This window comes from Hemitrygon akajei, chromosome 12, assembly GCF_048418815.1.
Source record: "Hemitrygon akajei chromosome 12, sHemAka1.3, whole genome shotgun sequence".
Taxonomy (NCBI): Eukaryota; Metazoa; Chordata; class Chondrichthyes; order Myliobatiformes; family Dasyatidae; genus Hemitrygon; species Hemitrygon akajei.
In genome coordinates, this window is record NC_133135.1 from 40,174,143 (window position 1) to 40,196,358 (window position 22,216).

At 39.6% G+C, this 22,216-nt stretch overlaps 1 protein-coding gene across 1 annotated transcript in view; it reads right to left on the reverse strand.

Annotated features, from left to right (window-relative positions):
- plpp3 (phospholipid phosphatase 3) overlaps positions 1-22,216 on the reverse strand; it is a 133,367-nt gene that overhangs the window by 52,808 nt on the left and 58,343 nt on the right. The window lies entirely within an intron of this gene.

The window sequence follows — 22,216 nt, forward strand, 5'->3', positions numbered from 1 at the left end:
GTGTGTGTGTGTGTGTGTGTTGCTTTTTATATTCAAATAATTTCCCCCACACTTGGTAACTAATATATGCACTAAGAGGGTGGTTGCTTGCACTCCGGAATCTGGGAGGTAAACAGCACAAATGACATTTCATTTTTAAATCTCGCCGCTGACTACCATATCATTTTCAGGTTTCTTGACCAGTTATCTGAACAAACAGGGTGACTATCCATGTACAATTGATTCCAATGTTTCAATTCCAGTACTTGAAGAGAAACTCCAAAGTGCAACATGTTACAGTTGGGAATTCAGCAACAGGAATTGTCTCAAAGGGCTGAACCTTCATTTGATATAAGACTAAGTCTCTTGAAACACTGTTGTTCTAATGTGTTCTGGACGTTTACCATCTGCCTGTAGACCTACTATGGCAGGTAAATCCTTCTGAAAACTGCCCTCTTCTGTTCTTCTCTATCTTACTGGGCTACAAAGCTGTGTGGATCAAATCTCTGGCACTCAGCTCAGCATATGCTGCCATTAGGCTCCTATCTCTCCAGGATCTGGTAATGCTTCCACCAGTGTGACGGCTGCTGTTGCTGCTCTCAGTCACCCAAGTCTTCACCCGAGGCTCCAAGTAACACAGCTTAAACAGCACTCATGCTAATCTGATACATCAGAGTTCCAAGATAATGATCAAGTATACAAATCTCCAAATTTGTCAAATTTCCTTTTGGTACAAGTGCTGTGAAGAAAGCCTTTCACACAAGTACTTACAAAAGTGACTATGAAATGCTAGTGCTTATTGGAATGTCTCACTGGTATTTCAGCAGCAACATCAATTACCATCATTTTCTTGCCAAATATTGCCCGTTTGCAGTATACCTTTAAATGCTGGCAAGATTCAGGAAGCCTAGGAAACCTGAGGACTTCCAACTAAATTCTATAAGCCTTATTAATACTGCTGTAATTTGTCAATTAGCTTGGTGAAATTGAAAACATGCATCTGAAGATATTGTTGGTGTACAGCCTAATATAACTGAGTCAGTGGGATTCGCAGCACATGGCCAGATTAACAAATGATAGAGGACTACAAAATGGAATTTAAACATTAGTAAAATTTTCAACGATCTCACCCATTTTATATGTTGGCAGTGAAGAAAAGCAGACTGCTTTTCCAGGAGTAAATGTAAACACCTTAACAAGATGGTAAATGTTACAATTAGATACTACTATATTTAAATCCATGCAAGATATCACAAATCATACTCCATAGTTGTGTAAGATAGTCAATACCATGTAGAAAATAGATTACCAAATTGTAAGTTACGCCGTATTTCACACAACAAGTAGGATAGATAAAGGTGAGTCAGTGAATGTTCTTTACTTGGATTTTCAGTAGGCCTTTGATAAGTGCCACACAAGGCTGCTAAACTAGATGGTATTACAAGAAAGATACAGACATGGTCAGAATATAACTGACTGGCAATAAAAAGGATCTTTCCTGGTTGTCTGCTGGTGACTAGTGGCATTCCGCAGGGGTCAGGGTTGGGTCCACTACTTTTCACTTTATATATTAATGATCTGGATGATGGAATGGATGGCTTTTTGATCAAGAATGCAGGCGATACAAAGATTGGAGGAGGGGCAGGTGGTGTTGAGGAAGCAAGGACTTGGGTAGATTAGGGGAATGTGCAAAGTACCACCAAATAAAATTCAGTGTAGTAAATTTTATGGTCATGCACTTTGGTATGAGTAATAAAGGTGAAGACTATTTTCTAAATGGGAAGCAAATTCCGAAATGAGAGGTTCAATGGGACTTGGGAGTCCTGGTGTAAGATTCCCTAAAGGTTAACATGTAGGCTGAGTCAGCAATAAGGAAGGCAAATGCAATTTAGTATTCATTTCCACAGGACTAGAACATAAAAGTAAGGATGTAATGTTGAAGCTTTTATAAAGACATTCATTCATCTTGCCTGGATGTTGCCTGGACTGGGGAGCATGCCTTATGAGAATAGGTTGAGTGAACTCAGCCTTTTCTCCTTGGAGCAACGAAAAATCAGAGGTGACCTGATAGAGGTGTATAAGATGATGAGAGGCTTTGATCGTGTGGATAGTCAGAGGCTTTTTCCCAGGGCTGAAATGGCAGCCACAAGAGGACACAGGTTTAAGGTGATGGGGAGTAGGTACAGAGGAGATGTCAAGGTTAAGTTTTTTTTACTCAGAGCAGTAGTGCATGGAATGGGCTGCCGGCAATGGTGGTGGAGGCGGATACGATAGGGTCTTTTAAGAGACTTTTGGATAAGTACATGGAGCTTAGAAAAATAGAGGGCTATAGGTAAGCCTAGTAATTTCTAAGGTAGTGACATGTTCGGCACAACTTTGTGGGCCAAAGGGCCTGTATTGTGCTGTAGGTTTTCTATGTTTCTATCTTACAGCTAACACTCTACTAGTGTTGCACTAACCACTACACTACTGTAGCACCACATTTGGACATGCAGAGAAACTGAAAATCTGGTTGAGTAGAGCTTTAACATCAACAGAACCAAAGAGCTGATTATCAACTCCAAGGGGAAAGCTGGAACTCCATGAACCAGTCCTCATTAGGGATCGTCAGTGGAGAGTGTCTGTAGCTTTAAATTCCTTAGCGTTATATCAGAGAATCCGTCCTGGGATCAGCACATTAGTGTCATCATAAAGAAGGGCATGACAGGATCTCTATTTTCTGAGAAGTTTGTTTGGATTTGGCATGTTACCCAAAACTTTGACAGACTTTTGTAGATGCATAATGGAAAGCATCCAACCTGGTTGCATCATGGCTTGGTATAGAAACACCAGCGTCCAAGAATGGAAAAAACTACAAAGTGGTGGACACCGCCCAGATCATTACAGGCAAAAAATGCCCCAACTATTGCGTCCATTTACATAGAGCTCTCTCAAAAGAAAGCAGCAGATTCAGTACCAGTTATTACTGTAAATCATCAAGCTCCTGAACCATAACTATAACTCACACACCATCACTCGGAACTGATTCTTCGGCCAACAGACTCACTTTCAAAAGACTCTTTATAACTTATGTTCTCACTATTATTATTTTACTTGCAGTTTGTCTTTTGCATATTAAATGTTTATCAATCTTTATGTAATTTTTCATATTCTATTGTATTTCTTTACTTTTCCTTTAAATTACTGCAAGAAAATGAATCTTTGATAATAAATTTACTTTGAAATCAGCTAATGGCAGAGTAGACTGGATGGACTGACTCGCCTAATTCTTCTCCCATGCCTTGATGCTTTATGGTCTTATGGCCTTAATTAGCATAAACATAAAATAAAAATCTAGCTAAGTGGTTCAGCACAGAAACTAGAGAGCAGGCTCTTAGGGAAATTGCAAGGTTACCTTGACCAGATGGCAGTTCACCCCAGAGTTCTGAAAGAAGAGGCTAAAGAAATCGTGGCTGCATTAGTAATGATCTTTCAAGAACCAATAGATTCTGGAATGGTTCCAGTAGACTGGAAAATTGCAAATGTCACTCCACTCATCAAGAAGTGAGAGGCAGAAGGAAACTATAGGTCAGTTAGTCTGACCTCAGTGATTGGGTAGGTGTTGGAGTGTATTATTGAGGATGAGGTCTCAGTGTACTTGGAGGCACATGATAAAATAGGCTGTAGTCAGCATGGTTTCCTCAAGAGAAAATCTTGTATTACATATATCTGTTGGAATTCTCTGAAGCAGTAACAAGCAGGATAGACAAAGGAGAATTGGTTGATGTTGCACACTTGGATTTTCAGAAGGCCTTTGACCAGGTGCCACACTTGAGACTGCTTAACAAGATACAAGCCCATAGTATTACAGGAAAGATTCTAGCATGGATAAAGCAGAGGCTGATTGACAGGAGGCAAAGAGTGAGAAGGGGAGAAGGCGGGAGATTGGGACTGGGAGGGAAAATGGGTCAGCCATGATGAAACGGCAGAGCAGACCCAAAGGGCCAAATGGTCTAATTCTGCCCCTGTATCTTATGGTCAAAACAAATCAACCTTTTCCAGATGGTTAATCTATGATCCTTCATAAAGGTAACATGAGGCAGTAATGTTGCTGAAGACTAGATTAGCAGTATATTTATGTTCACATTGTTATCCCAGGGATCACCACTTATTTCAGTATCTTCATTACTATTGATGAAGGACCAAAACTCCAACCTTACACCAACATCATAGCTGTTCACTATTTAAAGGCAGTATAACTACTTTTCATTATTTTCACACAATCCACTAGTCTTATGAGATGGTGGCAGAAAAGGTGGTGAGGAAGATAACATTGAACTTTAAAGCCAGTTAATTTCCATGGAAATATTTAGCAGAAACATAGAAAACCTACAGCACAATACAGGCCCTTCGGCCCACAATGCTGTGCCGAACATGTACTTACTTCAGAAATTAACCAGGGTTACCCAAAGCCCTCTATTTTTTCTAAGCTCCATGTACATATCCAGGAGTCTCTTAAAAGACCCTATTGTATCTGCAAATTGTATTTGATAGCCAAACGAAAAAAAAAAATCATGAAATGAAAAGGGAAACCAGGATCAATCTACTGGACTGAATTAGAATTTTTCTCCTATTGCTGCCAATTTCCTTCAAGTGTATTGATCATGAATTATTGAAATCAAAAATGCATTTGAATATTTTGTATTTTTTTTAAATCACAAGTCTCACTCAGGTTAATATTGTTAATTCAGCAAGCAGTCAGAAGCAAAACACTACAGAGGGTGAAAATCTGAACAGTAAAATAAAGGACTAAAGATTGGCAGCAAGTCTAAAAGCACGTGTCAAGAATTAATAGACTCAGATGTTGCAGTTTTAAACCTTGTCTTACAAACTCAAGTCATGGATCCTCAACCCATAATACAACCTGACCTTTGAAGAATGCAAGGAAACCAAAACATGGCAGATTTCACAAAATTACTGACAGATTTGAAAGTTCAAGTTTAGGGGTACAAGCTAAGGTAATACCAGCAGCCAACTACATGAACCTAAATAGACTTTGTTGACTAGTAGGAAAGTGAAGAATACATAGGCGGTTAAAAAGGGATATAAATTGGTTAATTGAATGACTAAAGAATCAGCAAATTGAGCATGATGTGGGGAAAATATGAGATAGTCCATTTCAACAGGAAAGATAAAAGAACATATTACTCAAATGATGAGGGACTGCAGAGTTCTGAAATACATGATTTGTTCACATCTAGTACATTGGCATTCCGGAAGGTGACAGTTTGTATTCATTTATTGATAGGGGAATGAAATACAAAAGGGGATAATGCATAGGGCATTGACTAGACCAATACTGTGTTGGAACCATCTCAGTTAATGTCCACTAAACCAATATCTCTAATGGATGTTTTGTCCTAGGTAGAAAAATTGGAAAGGGTGTTTTATCTTCTGGAATTTAGACGATTGAAAGGTAACTTGATTGAAGCATTGACACCTGTTCGTCAATGAAAATATCTAATCAGCTAATCATGTGGCAGCAACTCAATGCATAAAAGCAAGCAAACATGGTCAAGAGGTTCAGTTGCTGTTCAGACAAAACATCAGAATGGGGGAATAAATGTGATGTAAGTAACTTTGACTGTTGAATAATTGTTGGTGCCAGATGGGGTGGGTTGAGTGTCTCAGAAAATGCTGATCTCCTGGTATTTTCACACACAACAGTTTCTATAGTTTACAGAGATTGGTGCACAAAACAAAAATCATCCAGTAAGCGGCAGTTCTGTGGACAAAACACTTTGTTAATGAGATTGCTCAGAGGAGAATGGCCAGATTGGTTCAGGTTGACAAGAAAGTAACAATAACTTAAATAATTACACATTAGAACAGTGGAGTATGGAAGAGCATCTCTGAACACACAATACACCAAACCTTGAAGTAAATAGCTACAGCAGCAGAAGACCACAATCATACACTCGGTGGCCATTTTATTAGGTACAGGAGGTACCTAATAAAGTGGTCACTAAGTGTAAGATCTTGACAGTGGACATGGAGAGAACATTTCAATTTGTGTGAGAATCTCAAACAAGATATCACTGTTTAAAAATAAAGGGTTACCCATTTAACACAGAAATAAGGTGAAATTCTTCCCTCATTCAGTTATGAATCTTTGCAATTCCCTTTGACTGGATAGGATGGGCTTATTTTCTTTCCCTAGATCAAAGGAAGATGAGGAGTGAACAGATAGAAGTATGTAAAGTTCTGAGATATATAAGTGGTGTAGATAGCCAATTTTTTTCATAGTCTAGGTATCAAAATCTAGAAGGCTTAGTTTTAAGATGAACGGAGAAAGCTTTAAAGGGATCTGAGAGATCATTATTTTTTCATAGAGTGGTTTATATCTGGAAAATGCTGCCAGAGGTGGTGGTGGTGGACTCAAAAATAATTATACACAATTATTTTAATGGGATTAGTGTAGATGGGCTAAAGGGCCAGTTTCTGTGCTGTACAGCTTCATGATTCTAAATGGAAGAAAAAGGGGCTTTGAATGTTTTAAGGCAGAGTTAGATTGTTAATGGAAGATGGAAGGAGATGGCAGGTTACCAAATGTCAATATGATCCAGATTTGAGGTTATAGTCAGATCAACTACGTCCAAAAGCAGAGCAACCAAGTGGCTGAATGGCCTTCTTGTTCATCTGTTCCTGTATTCCTATGACTAAAATTCTCAATGCTGATTAAAAGTAAGAACATCAAGACTGCTGTCATAGATAATACACAAATAAATAAGACACCTGCTTCAAAGATTGCTTCAGGGTCTGCAATGACAACCTAACACATTATTTTTACAAGAGCATTTGAGATTATGCAAAAATCATACATCATGCAATCTGTTTAATTGTATGTTTGATTTGGTATACAAAAATAATGCATCTTAAAACTTCAGTTAAATTGATTATCATACCATTAAAAACAAAATGTATGTTCTTCAAAATGGTGGCTCCACTCCCTTTTTCAAAAATGAAAAGGAAATTAACTCTAGGGAAAGATAACTTATTCCCCTCCTTAGATGTTGCTTGACTTGCTGTGATCTTCCAGCATTTTATGTGTGTTGTTATTATCTAATTCTTTTCTAAACTAAAGATCTGGTCTGAAGGATTTAAGACTCTTAAATAATAAACACAAACTAGATAACAGCCAGACCATGATTTATTCTACCTATAGCATTTTTAAGTTCATATTTCGTCTTGGAGTATCTCAGTACTCGTGTACTTTGTACGTCTGTTTCACAATGACAGACTTCAGCATCCAATATAATTAGCCCAGTCACATATTGCGCTGAAGCCCATTTATCTGGCAATCTTTAAAGTCAACTTAATGAAAATCAGATTTTCTCTGTTGCGACAAAATGCACAATCCAGAGAGCATTAAAACCTTACCCTATCCACGTCATTTGTTTTGTCCTACTCCTTGGCCTCTAATTTTAAGAAACATATACCAGTTTTCAAAATAATACAAAGAAACATTTATTTAAAGCATATGCATACATATTCTTAGTTTTATTAAAATGATATTGAAAGATTTTGAAAAATATTGCACCGAGGTTATGCCTCATTTCTGAAATTATAAAGACATCTGCCAAATCTAGAATGTAAGGCGTCTTGAAAACTCTATTTCTCACCACTGCAAGAACTTGCCTTCAGCTACACAGACCACATACTCAGTAATGTTTCTGTACCTCACTGTTTTCCACTTCTTTCTCTCCCTCTTTCTCCCCTGCTGCGTTAAGACTCTTCTGAAATCCACCGTACCTAATAATTCAAGCTGGCTCAAAGCTGATTGCACATTTCAGAAGCACCTCGTGGAGGCCAACTACATTAGAAGTTGCACGTAAATGCATAAATACAAGAGGTTCTGCAGATGCTGGAAATCCAGAGGAACACGCACAAAATACTGGATGAACTCAGGAAGTCAGGCAGCATCTATAGAAAGATGCTGAGACCCTTCATCAGGACCACATAAATGTATTTTGCTGTTGCATTGGGAAAGATGAAATCAGGACTAGATAGGTACACCACCCAAATTACAGAAACATTGAACAGTCACAACAGAGAAGGAAGTTCATTTGACCCATGAGGGAAAGTTCTATATGAAGGAGAAATATACCTGGCCCCACTTCTCATTTTGAATACCATGATTAAAACTGCCTCCACCTGCCACTGCATTTGTTAACCTTACCACTCACTACACAAAATCATCTTTCCTCATATCAGTTGTTTTGCCATTAGCTTCATTCTAATCTACATCATCTAGCTCTTGATCATTCTGCCAATGGAAATGGTTTCCCTCTACCTAGATCCTTTATGATTTTAAATTTATTGAATTCAAGAAGTGTTTATCCATGTGTAACCATAACAAGTTCTGGCTTTTGTGATAATAAACACAATAACTAAGGCTGAGCTTTAACAGCACCTCATGTACCTCACAGAGTTGTTCACATATAATCTGGAGAGGTGCAGCCATAGTTTTCCTTTTCTTCAGACAAGGAACATGTAACCACCCTCCTGCAACAGCTGAAGTTACCTTATACAGAATGGGCTGGCAGCAAATTAGGGAAGAGTTTAGCAGTGATCCAGACAACTTGATTGTGGTGACATAGTAACAAATGGCAAATTGGTTTATTCTCATCACTTGTACTGAGGTACAGTGAAGAGGTTGGCTTGCATGCCATTCATACAGATCAATTCACTACAAAAGTATTTTCAGATAAAACAACATGGAAGTCCAGAATATACTGTTAAAGTTGCAGAGAAAGTGTAGTACCGGTAAACAATAAGACACAAGGTCATAATAAGACTGTGAGGTCTAGAGCCCATCTTGACATACTTTAGGATGGGAAATAGCCATTTCCCATCTCAAATGACTACTAATAATTATCTTTTTTTCAGTTCTCGTCCCCTTGGTATGATCAAATAAAGGTTAAACGCGATGATCCAAAATTTTAATTTCTGCTGAAGATGAATGGTGCCATTACATCAGAGGAAGTTTTGGAGTACACCCAGTTCCCAGTATAATCGGCTAGGAAATCTCACTTGGCTTATCACCGCATTGGCAGCTCAGAGCAGCAAAGGATATTTTGCAGCTGCTCCAGTCCAAATCCCGACAAGGCAAAAGTGATATTGCTAATCATATAGTTGTTCTTTTTATTTTATCTGTCTGACATAATCACTTGTTCCCATTTATGAGCAATACTCCACTCATGAACCTTATTGTCTGTCTGTTTTCTACAAGGCAATAACAAAGCTACAGTTTTTGCCTGTTTATGTCCACAGCAACCTTCCTTGCAGAACGGTTCTATACATATTCACAAAATATAGAGGCAATCTATTAAGAAAGTATATCAGTTAAAAGTGGATTTTTATTTTTCATGGTATTAAATGTTTTTGAGAACAACTGAATGAAAGCTTGTGTTGCAATATCAGCTGTTCAAACTCATGTGAATATTATTATTTTATGTTTATTTTTAAGTTTATTCATATTAGTTCTTTAAACATATTAGAGCTAATATTTCTTCCTAACATTCATCTCCTCTCCGATATATTGCTAACAAACTGAAATGGGGTATTCACTTCCAGTGTTTCCTCACAGAAATCTGATTATAGCAATTCAATGCATTCGCTTAAAAAGGATGGGCCACTACTTCAGAATGTTATGCACGTAACAGAACCATACAACATACTTCCTGCAAATAACATCAGATAAAAGTATGCTCCTGCTATAATCCATAGTCTGCAATGGTCTAACAGGGTGAGGGATACTTAATGCACTCTTCAGGGAGCCATTCACTGGACAATTGATTTCATTCCCTCTGCCTGAAATTTTGGGGAAAGAAACTCTTAAATAAATTCTTGGTCAGGCAAGCTACACACCCTTGATCTTACAAGGCAACATCAATATAAAACTTGATAGACTAGGCTATGATATTTAACTGCATGTCTATGGATTATGAGGAACAAATCAATAGTGGTGATTCAAGCCAATTATGTTGGGAACATACCAATAGCAGGGAATAGAGGTATTCCCCGGGGATCCATACTGGGACCTCTGATATTTGTGATGACCGGGATGAAAACATAGATGGGTGGGTTAGCAAGTCTGCAGACAATATGGAGTTTGGTAGTGATGCACCATCAATAACTCACGCTGAGACGTAGGAAGCGAGGTATCGGCTTTTATTGACTGGAAGAATGAACAACACTACATCCTGGGGAATGAGGCAGGGCAACAGGCCACAGTCGCCTTTATACAGGGGTCTGTGGGAGGAGCCACAGGAGCAGTCAGCAGGGGTCTGTGGGAGGAGCCACAGGAGCAGTCCAGACAGGTATATCTAGTTCACCACAGGTAGTGTGTGTAGAAGACTGCCAAAGGATACAGCAAGATATAGATACAGCAGATATGGATGGAGAAACGGCAGATGGAGCTCAACCTGGCCAAATATGAAGTGCTACACACCTTGGGTGCTTAAATGTAAGGGGACAGTACACTGTTAGTGGCAAGACCCTTACTAACGTTGATGCATGCAGGGCAGCGGGGTTGGGTTCAAGTCTATAAGCTTCCCTAAAGTGGCTGCATAGGTTGACAGAGTGGTAAAGAAGGCAGACGGTATGGTTGCCTTTTTTAGTCAAGGAATTGAGTTCAAGAGTTGGGAACTTGTGTTGCAGCCATAAGAATCTTCAGCAGGCTGCCTCTGGATTATCGCATTCAATTCTGGTTGCCCCATGATAGGGAGGATATCAAAGCTTTAGAGAGGGCACAGAAGAGGTTTACCAGGATGCTGCCTGCATTAGAGTCGTTAGTTCAGAGGAGATACTGCACAAACGTGGGTGGTTTTCTCTCGAGCTACAGAAGCTAATGGGAGATCTGATAGAGTTTTATAAGATTGAAAGGCATAGATGGAGTAGACACTGAGTATCTTTTATACAGAACGGCAATGTCTAACACCAGAGGGCATGCTTTTAAAGTGAAAGGAGGCAAGTTCAAAGGAGATGTGCATGACAAGTTTTTATTCCCTAGACAAAGAGTGGTGGGTGCCTGTAACGCATGGCCTGAGGTAGTGGCAGAGCCAACTGCAATCGAGGTGTTCAACAGGCATATGAATGTACAGGAAATTGAAGGATATGGAAATGGTCTAGGCAGAGGGGATGAGTTTAGTTTGGCATTTGATTACTAATTTACCTAGTTTGGCACAACATCACGTGTTGAAGACCCTGATCCTGTGCTGTACTATTCTTCGTTCCATTTGTTTGACAAATTTCATATTGGAAAATCTCTTTCTCAATTCATTCTATCATAAAACTTGTGTTCTAACTATCTCTATTAGGTCACCTCTCAGCTTGCTTTTTACAAAACTAAAGAGTAAGTCTTCATCCTATCCTGATAAGTATACCCTCACATGTCTACTAGTCTAGTGTCATACCAATCAAATTTTCTGTAAACCCACTCCAGCCCTTTCATCGGTACCATAGGAACTGATAGGCCATCTAATATCTCTTATGATTACTTCAATGGCTTCAACAGGAAAAAATGGAAAATGTAAGAGACTTCTCATTACCCCAAGCATTTCTTGCTTCATACTGTGCTTTAAAATGGAGCTTTGTGGTAATAAAAGTTATGGTTCAGCTAAAGAGTCAGTAAAGATTCTGCTATTCGAGTTTGAATTTCACCTCTTGTTGGATGAAAAGAGAATAGACTGATAGCTGTTAGCGGGAAGGTACATAATCCAGAGGCTCCGTTCACAGCTGGAGCGAATTGTTTGATGGCTTTGCCAAGGAGTAGGAAAGCTTCAGAATATCCTGTCACAGACAAGTGCAGTGATGTCAATTCCTGTAGTATTCCCTAAAGATGTGTTAAGTTCAACAGTATAACATTTAAATGGATAATAAGCCTGGACTTATGCACGTTATATTGTCTGCAAATGGTCTTTTCAATTTTCAAGACCAGAGAGATCTCACTAAGAGAATTATTTCTCATCATCAGGCAGCAGTTTACCCCAAAGACCACAGGTGTGTGTAGAGTCTACCCCTGTTTTAATTGGGAACATGCAGGACCCTAATGAAGGCCAATAATTTACAGCAAGATCTCAAATGTCAGAGGAATGGGAACAGTAATTCAGCACAGCTGGCATACAACTGGAGTTTCAGTCTTAGAACTCAGAGGACCCATTTACAGCAGTGATATGTTTTTAATAAACTCTACTTAAATATGTTATAGGTTTTAGAGAATTGGAGCAAACGCTTTTTGCCTTCAAAACATTAATGCTGCACAAGTTATGTTGTTTTTAAAATCCTTTTTATTCTACTTGACTACCTCATTAGCATTTCTTAATTTTTGAGGATTCAACTTCAGTCTAAGATTAATATTCTCCATAGCTACCCTGAGGGCCTCCAAGGTCTCCATTATTTCTGGGTTTCCCAATAAAAACTAAAAGGATCAGCAACTGCTTTCAGCAAATCTCTTGTTGCTTCTTTAGAAGGAAGTTCAGAAGCAAACTTACTGCCTGTTACACTTCAAAACAAATTACCCTTTAAATAATGCAATTTTCAGACAATAGCTCATATTTGGATTTATCAATGAGATCTCATATATAGTTATTTAGTTGTCAGATTACTTTACACTTGTATCCAAGAGAATAGAAAATCGTACACTTTCCTTTCTTCATTTATCATATTAAAAGCTGCACTATTTAAATTAAACTAATTTAGTTGCCTTTTCACCTTCCCTTTTCATAATATTTTGTAATGATCAGTATTTCATGCAACAATTTTGAATACATGTCTGGATTAAGAAAACTAAGGAATCCTGTGAAGAACAAACAAACATTTTACATTTGTTGCAATGATTATTGCAAAAGATGCAAATATGCCAATAAGCAAAGCTGATGCTTTTAAGATATCAAGTAGTAAATTAGATTTTATGAATAATGTTTGCTCATGCGTCCCTACAACACAGGAGGCCATTCAGCCCATCAAGTGTATGCCAATTCTCGGTGCACGTTCATCAGATTCAGATCTTGTGTATTTCTCTATAAAATCTATTTTCTTTTCTAAGGTTATCAATTTTTCTGATTCTTCTCCCGTAAAGTGATACTAGAGCAAATTCACAGTAAAGAATTAACCTAAAATCCAGCACATCTCTGGAAAATTGCAGGAAACTGGAGCATGGGAGTGTGGCATGGTGTTATAACAAATCTTTTTGTCAATGTCAGCAAAGGAGCTGGTCGTTGATTTTAAGAAGGGGCCGGTGCGTAAGCTCCTGTTTATATTAAACGTGTGCCTGTCCTCATCCAGCTATGTGGACACAATAGTCAAGAAAACATACCAACACCCCTACTTCCTTTGAAGTCTAAAGACCCTCAGCAATTCTACAGATGTACCATACAAAGCAAATGCATCAAGGATTGGTATTGCAACAGCCCTGCCCATGACCACAAGAAACTGCAGAGTTGTGTACACAGCTTAGCACCTGATGGAAACCAGCCTTCAGGGACTCCATCTACACTTCTCACTGCCTCTGTAAAGCAGCCAACATAATCAAGGGCTCCACTACTCCAGACATTCTCTCTTCTACCCAACCCCTTTCGTCAGGCAGATACAAAAGTGTGAAAGTTTGAAGCAATAGGCTCAAGGAGAGCTTCTATCATGCTGTTATAAAAATATTGAACCTTCCTCTTGTATGAAAAATGGACTCTTGACTTCACTATCTACCTTGTCAAGGCCTTGCATATTATTATCTGCATGCATCATCTGGAGGGTAAACTCACAGAAAGCATCTGAGCCACGTGGGGTACCTGGCCAAGTACTAAAGATCTGTGCTGATCAACTGACTGGAGTGTTCACCAATGTCTTTAAACCTCTCACTTCAGCGGTCTGAGGAACCCACCTGCTTCAAGCAGGATTCAGTTATATCAGTGCTTAAGAAGAATATGGAATCCTGCCTCAATGACTATGGTCCAGTAACACTTGCATCCACTATGACAAAGTGTTTTAAGAGGTTGATGATGAAAGATATGAATCCCTGCCCGAGAAGTGACTTGGATCTGCTCCAATTTGTCTACTGGAGCAATAGGTCAGTCATAGGCCATAGGCCGTATCAAAGGTAGTGACAAATCAGCATATTCGAGGGAAATTCAAAATCTGGCTGAGTGGTGCATCAACAACGTCTCACTCAATGTCAGCGAGACCAAGGAGCTAATTACGTAGGTCGATCAGGGGATCAGAGGTGGAGAGGGTCAGCGACTTTAAATTCCTCGGAGTTATCATTACAGAGGACCTGTCCTGGGCCCAGCACATAAGTGCAATTATGAAGAAAGCACAGCAGCGCCTTAGAAGTTTGCAAAGATTCGGCATGATACCTAAAACTTTGACAAACTTCTATAGATACGTGGTGCAGAGTATATTAACTGGCTGCTTCACAGCCTGGTATGGAAACACTAATGCCCTTGAATGGAAAATCCTACAAAAGGTAATGAATACAGCCTAGACCATCACAGGTAAAGCCCTCCCCAATGTTGAGTATATCTCCCCGCAGGAAATCAGCATCCATCGTCAGGGTCACCCATCATCCAGGTCATGCTCTCTTTTTACTGCTGCCTGCCATCAGGAAGATGGCACATGACCCTCAGTACCCACTCCACCAGGTTCAGGAACATTTATTACCCTTTAACCATTAAGCTCTTGAACCAGCAAGAATTAACTTCACTTGCCCCATCACTGAAATGTTCCTACAAGCAGTGGACTTACTTTCAAGGACTCTTCGTCTCATGTTCTTGATACTTACGCTTATTTATTTATATTATTTTTCTTTCTTTTGTATTTGCATAGTTTGTTGTCTTTTGCACATTGATTGTTTGTCCACCCTGTTGGGTGCGATCTTTCACTGATTCTATTATGGTACTTGGAATACTGAATATGCCAGCAAGAAAAGGAATCTCAGGGTTATATATGGTGACATACATGTACTTTGATAATAAATTTACTTTGAACTTTTGAACTTGCTCAGGAACTGTAAAACTTTATTCTGCATTCTATTACCCTTGTACTGACATGATGAAGTGATCTGTACAGATAGCTTGCAAAACAAAGTTTTACACTGCACTTCACTACTTGTGACAGTAATAATAAACCAGTATAAACATGATCACAGGGAGAATGTACACCTGGGGTCAAAGTCAAACCTGGATCACTGGAACTGGGACAACAGCATTGCCTGCAATAACTTGGCAACGTGGTGCCTCTGGTGTTGGCTAAAACCATTGTAGGACAAACTGAATGAATAGAAAAACAGTCCAGTTTTGGTGTTTCAAGTAATTATGATAGTCAAGAAAGACAAAGCCTGTTTGCTTTTGTTCGGGGGGTGACTTCAATGGAAATTCCTTCGCGCACTATTTTAATACTAGAATGGGTTCGTGTCGGCTAAAACACCACACAAAGGTATAAAAGTTCAAAGTAAATTTATCAATGTGTGCAAATGCTACCATATACTACCTTGAGATCACTCATCCCTGCAAACGGAAGAAGTGCTACACCTGCCCCCACACTTCTTCCCTCACCACCATCCCAGGTCCCAGACAGTCCTTTCAGGTGAGGCACCACTTCACTTGCAAGTCAGCTGGGGTGATATACAGTATCCAGTGCTCCCGATGTGGCCATCTATACATTGGGGAGACCCGCCGCAGACTGGGAGACCGTTTCGCCGAACACCGGCGCTCGGTCCTCCAACAGTGGCGGGATCTCCCTGTGGCCACACACTTCAATTCCGTAGACCACTCCCACTCTGACATGTCTGTCCATGGCCTCCTCTACCGTCAAGATGAGGCCACACGCAGGTCGATGGAGCAATACCTCCCGCCTAGGTAGCCTCCTAAATTGTCAACCTGTAACTGTTACCTGCTCAGTTGAGGAAAAACCCCAGAGACACAAAATTACCTCTGAAACGGTTTTTATTCAGAGAGGAGTTCGCAGCCCCATGCACTTCGGGCGTAAGGTAGCCAACTCCCAATTTGTCGGTTTACAAAGGTCATACTTATACCCAAAAGCAGGGTACTACATTCACAAATATGGTTACCGATTCGAGTTCATCAATTGATTGGCTATTGCATAGCTAAGCATGCGAAATACTCAGAATTAGCAAAGGTTAAAGCGTAATACTTAGAATTAATACTGACTCACTTCAAAACACTTGAAATAGGTATGACTCAGAATACTTCGCCAAGCACATTGTCTTGTGGTCGCAGGTTCCCTTTTCCTTGTGGTCTCCATGTCTGGCCTGGCACCTTATTTTAGCTACCTCTCCTTACTTCCCCAATGACGTACCTCTCTTTTGTCCTGTCTACATATTTTGCTACACTTACCCCTCGCCCACCCCCTCTACACGTACCCCTTACCCTTTTCACATTCTCACCTGCCGGCATGAACATCCAACTCACAGACCTCCGTTGATACCCCTGCCCTCCCTTACCCCCATCCCTATCTATTATTTTAGTCTGTTTCTCTCTCTCTCTCTTTTTCCAACAACAGCAAATTTATAAGTGGTGTTTGATCTGTACTTAGCCACACAGTCTTAATTGTTGAGACTATTGAGCAGTAGGCTAAGAAGCATGCATTCTTGAAGATTAAGGCCAATATCTTTTGTTCCCGGCCAAAAACACTATCATTTACTAATAAATGTTCACAATCTTGGCAAATCTGCCAAATCAAATGGCATTTTGACTCTGAAAGAAGCACATAACTATATATCCAAAATATCATTGACTTCCTATTTCCTTCTCTGTAACACTGCCCATCTCCATCCTGCTTCAGCTAATCTGTTGCTGAGATGCTGTTATCTCAAAACCAAAGCATTACCAGCTATCCTAAAATGGTCATTGAAACTCTGTCTCCATCTTAACCATATCCAAGTCACCAATCACTCATGTTTCTTGACCAGCATTAACTCCCCAGTAACAAAAGCCTTGCTGTCAAAACTGCCTCCTGCATTTGCAAATCCAGCAATTGCCTGAACTTTTCTTTCTACAAAACCTTCTGTAGATATTGGTACTCCTTCAGTTCTGAGCTCTTGAACATCCCAATTTTAATTGCTTCACCACTGGTAACTATGAGTTCAGCTGCCAAGGCTTGATTTTCCTGCACTCCAGGTTGAACGCACAACTTCTAATAAAGATACTCACAGGAAAACAGGACAGTTGTTTTAAGGACTCTTTGACTAAGATTTTGTTCATCTGCTGTAATATATAGTGAGCCTCAATGATAATTTCATTTGATAACTCTTGTGAATTGCTATGGAATGTAAAAGAGAAAATTACAACATGGTTTTTATGATCTCCTATACTTTGCACTCAAGGAACAATCTTCTGAAGTGTATGCGCAACCTTAGTGTAAGAAATAGGGCAGCCAATTCAAAAACTCTCAAAAATAGCAGATCCACAACAAGATAATCAATAGAAATTGGATTAAGGGATAAATACTAGTAGACTGTCAATAACTTCCCTGCTCTTCTTCCAAACAATGTTATGGATATTTTATATCCACATAGCAGAGATTCCTCCCTGTTCAAATCTCTGGAACTGAACCCTCAACTTCAGATTCTCCGGTGATATTCTGACCAAATAAGCCACATCTGAACAAAGGTGTTCTATGTTATAAATGTTATTCACATTTTATTCGATATTAAGATGCAAAAATTGTAGCCAATAAAAAGGATCAGTCGAATGCTGGGTTCACTCACAGAATTCTAATTTATGGAATTTGGTCAGTATTGTGCTCATTAACTGAAGATGCTAATTGGTCAGATTGAAACAACTATCTACTTGGAATAAATGTCAAGATCTCCTGAGTCTGGAATGCTACAAAATGGATATAATTGAGCCAGTTTTATAAGAGCACTTGTATTGTGCCTGTTCCATTTTGTTCATTTTTTTTGAGCAGGTGGAGGGATTGGGGGTTTAAGGTGCTGGTTCCATTCTTGTTTGTTTTTTTTCCATGTGGAGTGTGAGATTTTGGGGATTGATGATCGTGCACCCTTCCTTTTCTTTCTTGGTTTCATGGCTACCTTGAGAAGAATTTCAAGTTGTATACTTTGATAATAAATGAATCTTTGAACTTTTTGAACTTTTGTATTATGCAATACCCTGCTCACTGTTTCTCATACCAGGCATCTTAATCCCAGTATACTGACGTGTCAATATAGAGTCAGTCTCATGCTGTTAGCCCATACCCAATAAAAATCTAGTCAAGAGCTGACCAATCAATTTCTAATGAACTTCTCACAGAAACATAAGATACAGAGGGAAAGTAAATTAGGGAGAGAAGTTTTCTTGGTTTTCAATGTTTCTTTCTCTGCAGATGCATTCCACTAATCAACAATCATTTCTCAATTAGAGATTCGTTTCTGGAAGAGAGAGGCCCTCCATTGGTCAGGGTTGGCCATGAACGTTGCATCCTAGCTGTCTATGTTCAGTCAATGTACAAGCTTTTGCCCTTGCTGCAAGCTCCCACTCTCCGGATTGCCGATGAATCCAAAGGAACAGCAGAGATGGGTCCAGCTTGGTACCCACGGCATCGCAGGAGTTGCCAGTCAGCATTGAACTCAAAGTAACTCCAGCTCTGGATTTACTCCCAAGCCCTTCCATGAGTGGGTATAACCACAAGGCAGCAGAGGTTTGAGGTCAGAGTTTTCCTTCTCCCGGGTGAACTTCCAACCTCATCTGCCTGAAGTTAAGGCACCAGTAACCCAACTTTGTCCCTTCTCCTATCAGTAGAAACTGATCCGCCAGGCTTAGTAACTAAGTCACATGTTAAGGCTAGGAACTAGACTTGTTTGTCTAAGGCTTATTCCCACTAAACACTCCCTCTCCAACCCCCCCCCCCCCCCCCCACCCATGGCTATGCCAACCTTAAGGAACAATTTTGGAAACTAGCAGGTTATTGTAGGAATATTTAACTTTCCCTTTTGAAGCTTTGATGTGGGTAGATACTCAGTGTGTTTGCAATGAGAAATGAAATCATCGAAGCTGCCAAAAGCTTCTGATAAAGGGCCATCAAATCTCTGCTTTCCTCTCAGCATGAGTGTTATCTGTCGGTGAGTATTCTCATCATTTTATGCTCAGAGTCATACAGCACAGAAGCAGACCCTTTGGCCCAACTAGTCCATACTGGCCAAGATTCCCATCTAAGCCAGCCCCATTTGCCTTCGTGTGATCCATATTCTTCCAAACCTTCCTACCCATGTACCTGTCTAGTGCATTTTAAATGTAGAATGTACAGTGTCTGATGTCATCATTTCCTTTGCTTTTTGAAAAACCACCTCACACTGCTTTACCCATTGCCATTCTTCCTGATCTGTGGTAATGAGTTTGAGGGGTGGAGCACAGTAAACAGATTTGGCAGGAACCTGTTATAATAATAGATAAATCCCAAAAAGTACCGCAACTGTGACACATCCTTTGGGCGTGGGCATCCACTACTGTGCTGAATTTTCTCAGCACAGTTGTGTAATCCCTGTGGTCAATGGTGTGACCACAGTAAGTGATGCATGGTTTAAAGAATTCACACTTGTTGCATCATGCTCTGAGCCCATTATCATCATCTAATCTTTTTAACGCTGTCTTGAAAATTTGGAGGATGTTCCTTGTCATCTTTTCTGGTAATAATTATGTCATCCAGGTAGCACTGAGTGCCAGGACAGCCTTGCAGCACCTGGTTCATAGATTTCTGCCAGAGTGCAGGTGCAAATGCCACTCCAAAAACAAGCCTATTATAGTGATAAAGCCCTTTGTGTTTATGGAAACACTTTGGACTCTTCTTCCTTCTCCATCTGCAGGTTGGCCTCAGCTAAGTCTACTTTGCTGAAGTATTTTCCTCCAAAAAGGTTTGCAAAGTATCCTAGGCAGAGGGTATTGGTCTACTTTCAGAACTGCGTTGATGGTGGCCTTAAAATCACCACAGAGGGTGACAGATTCATTCTTTTTGGCTAATTGCCTATGCACTCTACTCAAACTTGGAAAGAATTCCTTCAGCCTCTATGCAAACTAACTCACTGACTATAGATCACAAATAGCATTAGACCTTGCACTGGCCTCTAGTGAACAGCACTAGTCATGGGCCTCCAGTCTGAAACATAACTTTGGACCATTACCCTCTGCTTCCTATTATCAAATCAATTGTATTTCCAATTGGCTCCATGGATCTCATGCAATCTTACTTTCCATAGCAGCCTACCAGTAGAACCTTATCAAGCATCTTGCTGAAGTCTATTATGCAGATTTTCATCCTATTAGTCTGGACTAACTCTGAATTTACATCCAAAGTTGAACGACTAATGCACAGTCAGCAAGGTCTATCATTTCATCTATCTTTTGACAGAGATTGTGGTGAATGGAATACAGAAGACTCAATTTCTGGCTTTATTTTGAAATATTCCTGATCAGCAGCATCATTTGTCCATTATCCACATTGCAGATTGCATATGACCCATAAGGCAAGTTAAAGAATTCAAACAACAAAATATTTGTGTTGCATGCTACAAAAGAATAATTCATCCCTGCTGAAATAAGTGGGCTGGGACAAGAAATTACCTCGGAACGGTTTCAGTCCCTCCTGCCTTACTCTCAGACATGCATTCTAAACAAAATTTGAAACTGCCCTGGAGGCTGAGGCACAATGATACTACCACGTCTGGAACATTGTGGACTGAAAGAATCACTAAGTCTTTTACAGAATCTGCACAATCCAACACAAACTCTTTATCAACCAAAGCTTAAAAGTAACTAAATTTTCTCATGTCAAGACCTTTTGGTTATCCCAGGCTTTCCGAAGTTTGTGCAATTTCATTAAACTCTTCTTTTTTTTTACATTTTCTTTATAGTAACCATGCTCTCCTCTTTTAAACTGGTTAAGCTAATATTTGTGAATCCTGATAGCCTCTTCAACACATGGTAAACTGAAAGCGAGTACTATACACAACATTACATAATCCTGACAGTACAGCCAATCAACAGAGCAGTGGTGTTGCCATAGATACAAAAAATGTAGCAAACTCACCAGAAATAGCTACTTTTGAAATATTAACACTGAAGTAGAGATACTTCTAGCATTGACTTCAACATGAGTAACTTTGGAGCTAGTCACCTCCATTCAATTAGATTTTAAAAGTGGTTATGCCCAGCAAGCATGCTCAAGTAAATAAAAGCTTATATTTTAAGATGGAAGTAGGATTATTTAATGTAAAAATAGAATGGAATGATTGTAGTGCTTTATAATTCCAGTAGTATTTCTAAGTTCGCACAACTAAAATAAGGAAATACTTCGTTAAGATAAAAGTGGTATGGCCAAGGAGAAAGCAAAAACTTTCTCCGCACACTTACTGAGAATCATTCATTGTGATGTAGGTTATACCCTTGGAAAGTAGCCATTTACAGCACAGAAATAGGCCTTTTGGCCCACCCAGTTCATACCAAATATCAAATACCTATCTATACCAACACTTGGTCTGTAGCCTGCCATGCCTTGGTGATTCCAATGCTAGTCAAACGCTTCTTAATCACTATGGAATTAGCTGCCTCCACCACCTTCTCAAGTGGTGCTTCCCAGAAGGTAACCACCCCTCTGGATGGAAAGAAAATCTTCCTCAGATATATTTTACTCACCATAAATTTATACCCTCTGGTCATAGGCACACATACCAAAAAGAGACCGAACAACCATGCTATCTGGTCATTCTCTTACCAGATCTATACTTTGCTGGCTTGTTTTGATAGGATACCACAGTATCTGATTCAAGGAGCAACACTGTCCCTGTTTTACTTCCTTAGTCACTTACTTAAAGCATTTCTATTGAGAGTTCTCAGGTTCAGAATTTCCTCCCAGTTCCTCTTTTCATTTTGTTCAGCACTATTCTGTCACATCCTCCTCCTCTTACATAATTTCTGAATGAGAACTTAAATGAAATGAAAGGTTGACACCATAAATGCTTTCCTGTTCTAATATTCCAGAAGGCTGGTTGAAGAGTGCACATAATGAAAATGGACTTTTCTAGTCGCCCCAGTCAAAACTTTGTTAAAATAATTGAGGATTTTCAAATCCTGTAAGCACACCTAATATCCGTTCAGGCTTCATGATACAAGCATAACTTCAGCCAAGGTTTATTTCTGGGGTACCTGCAGCAATTTGTGCTCAGTTGGTTTCACTTTAATTGCCCAGCCAT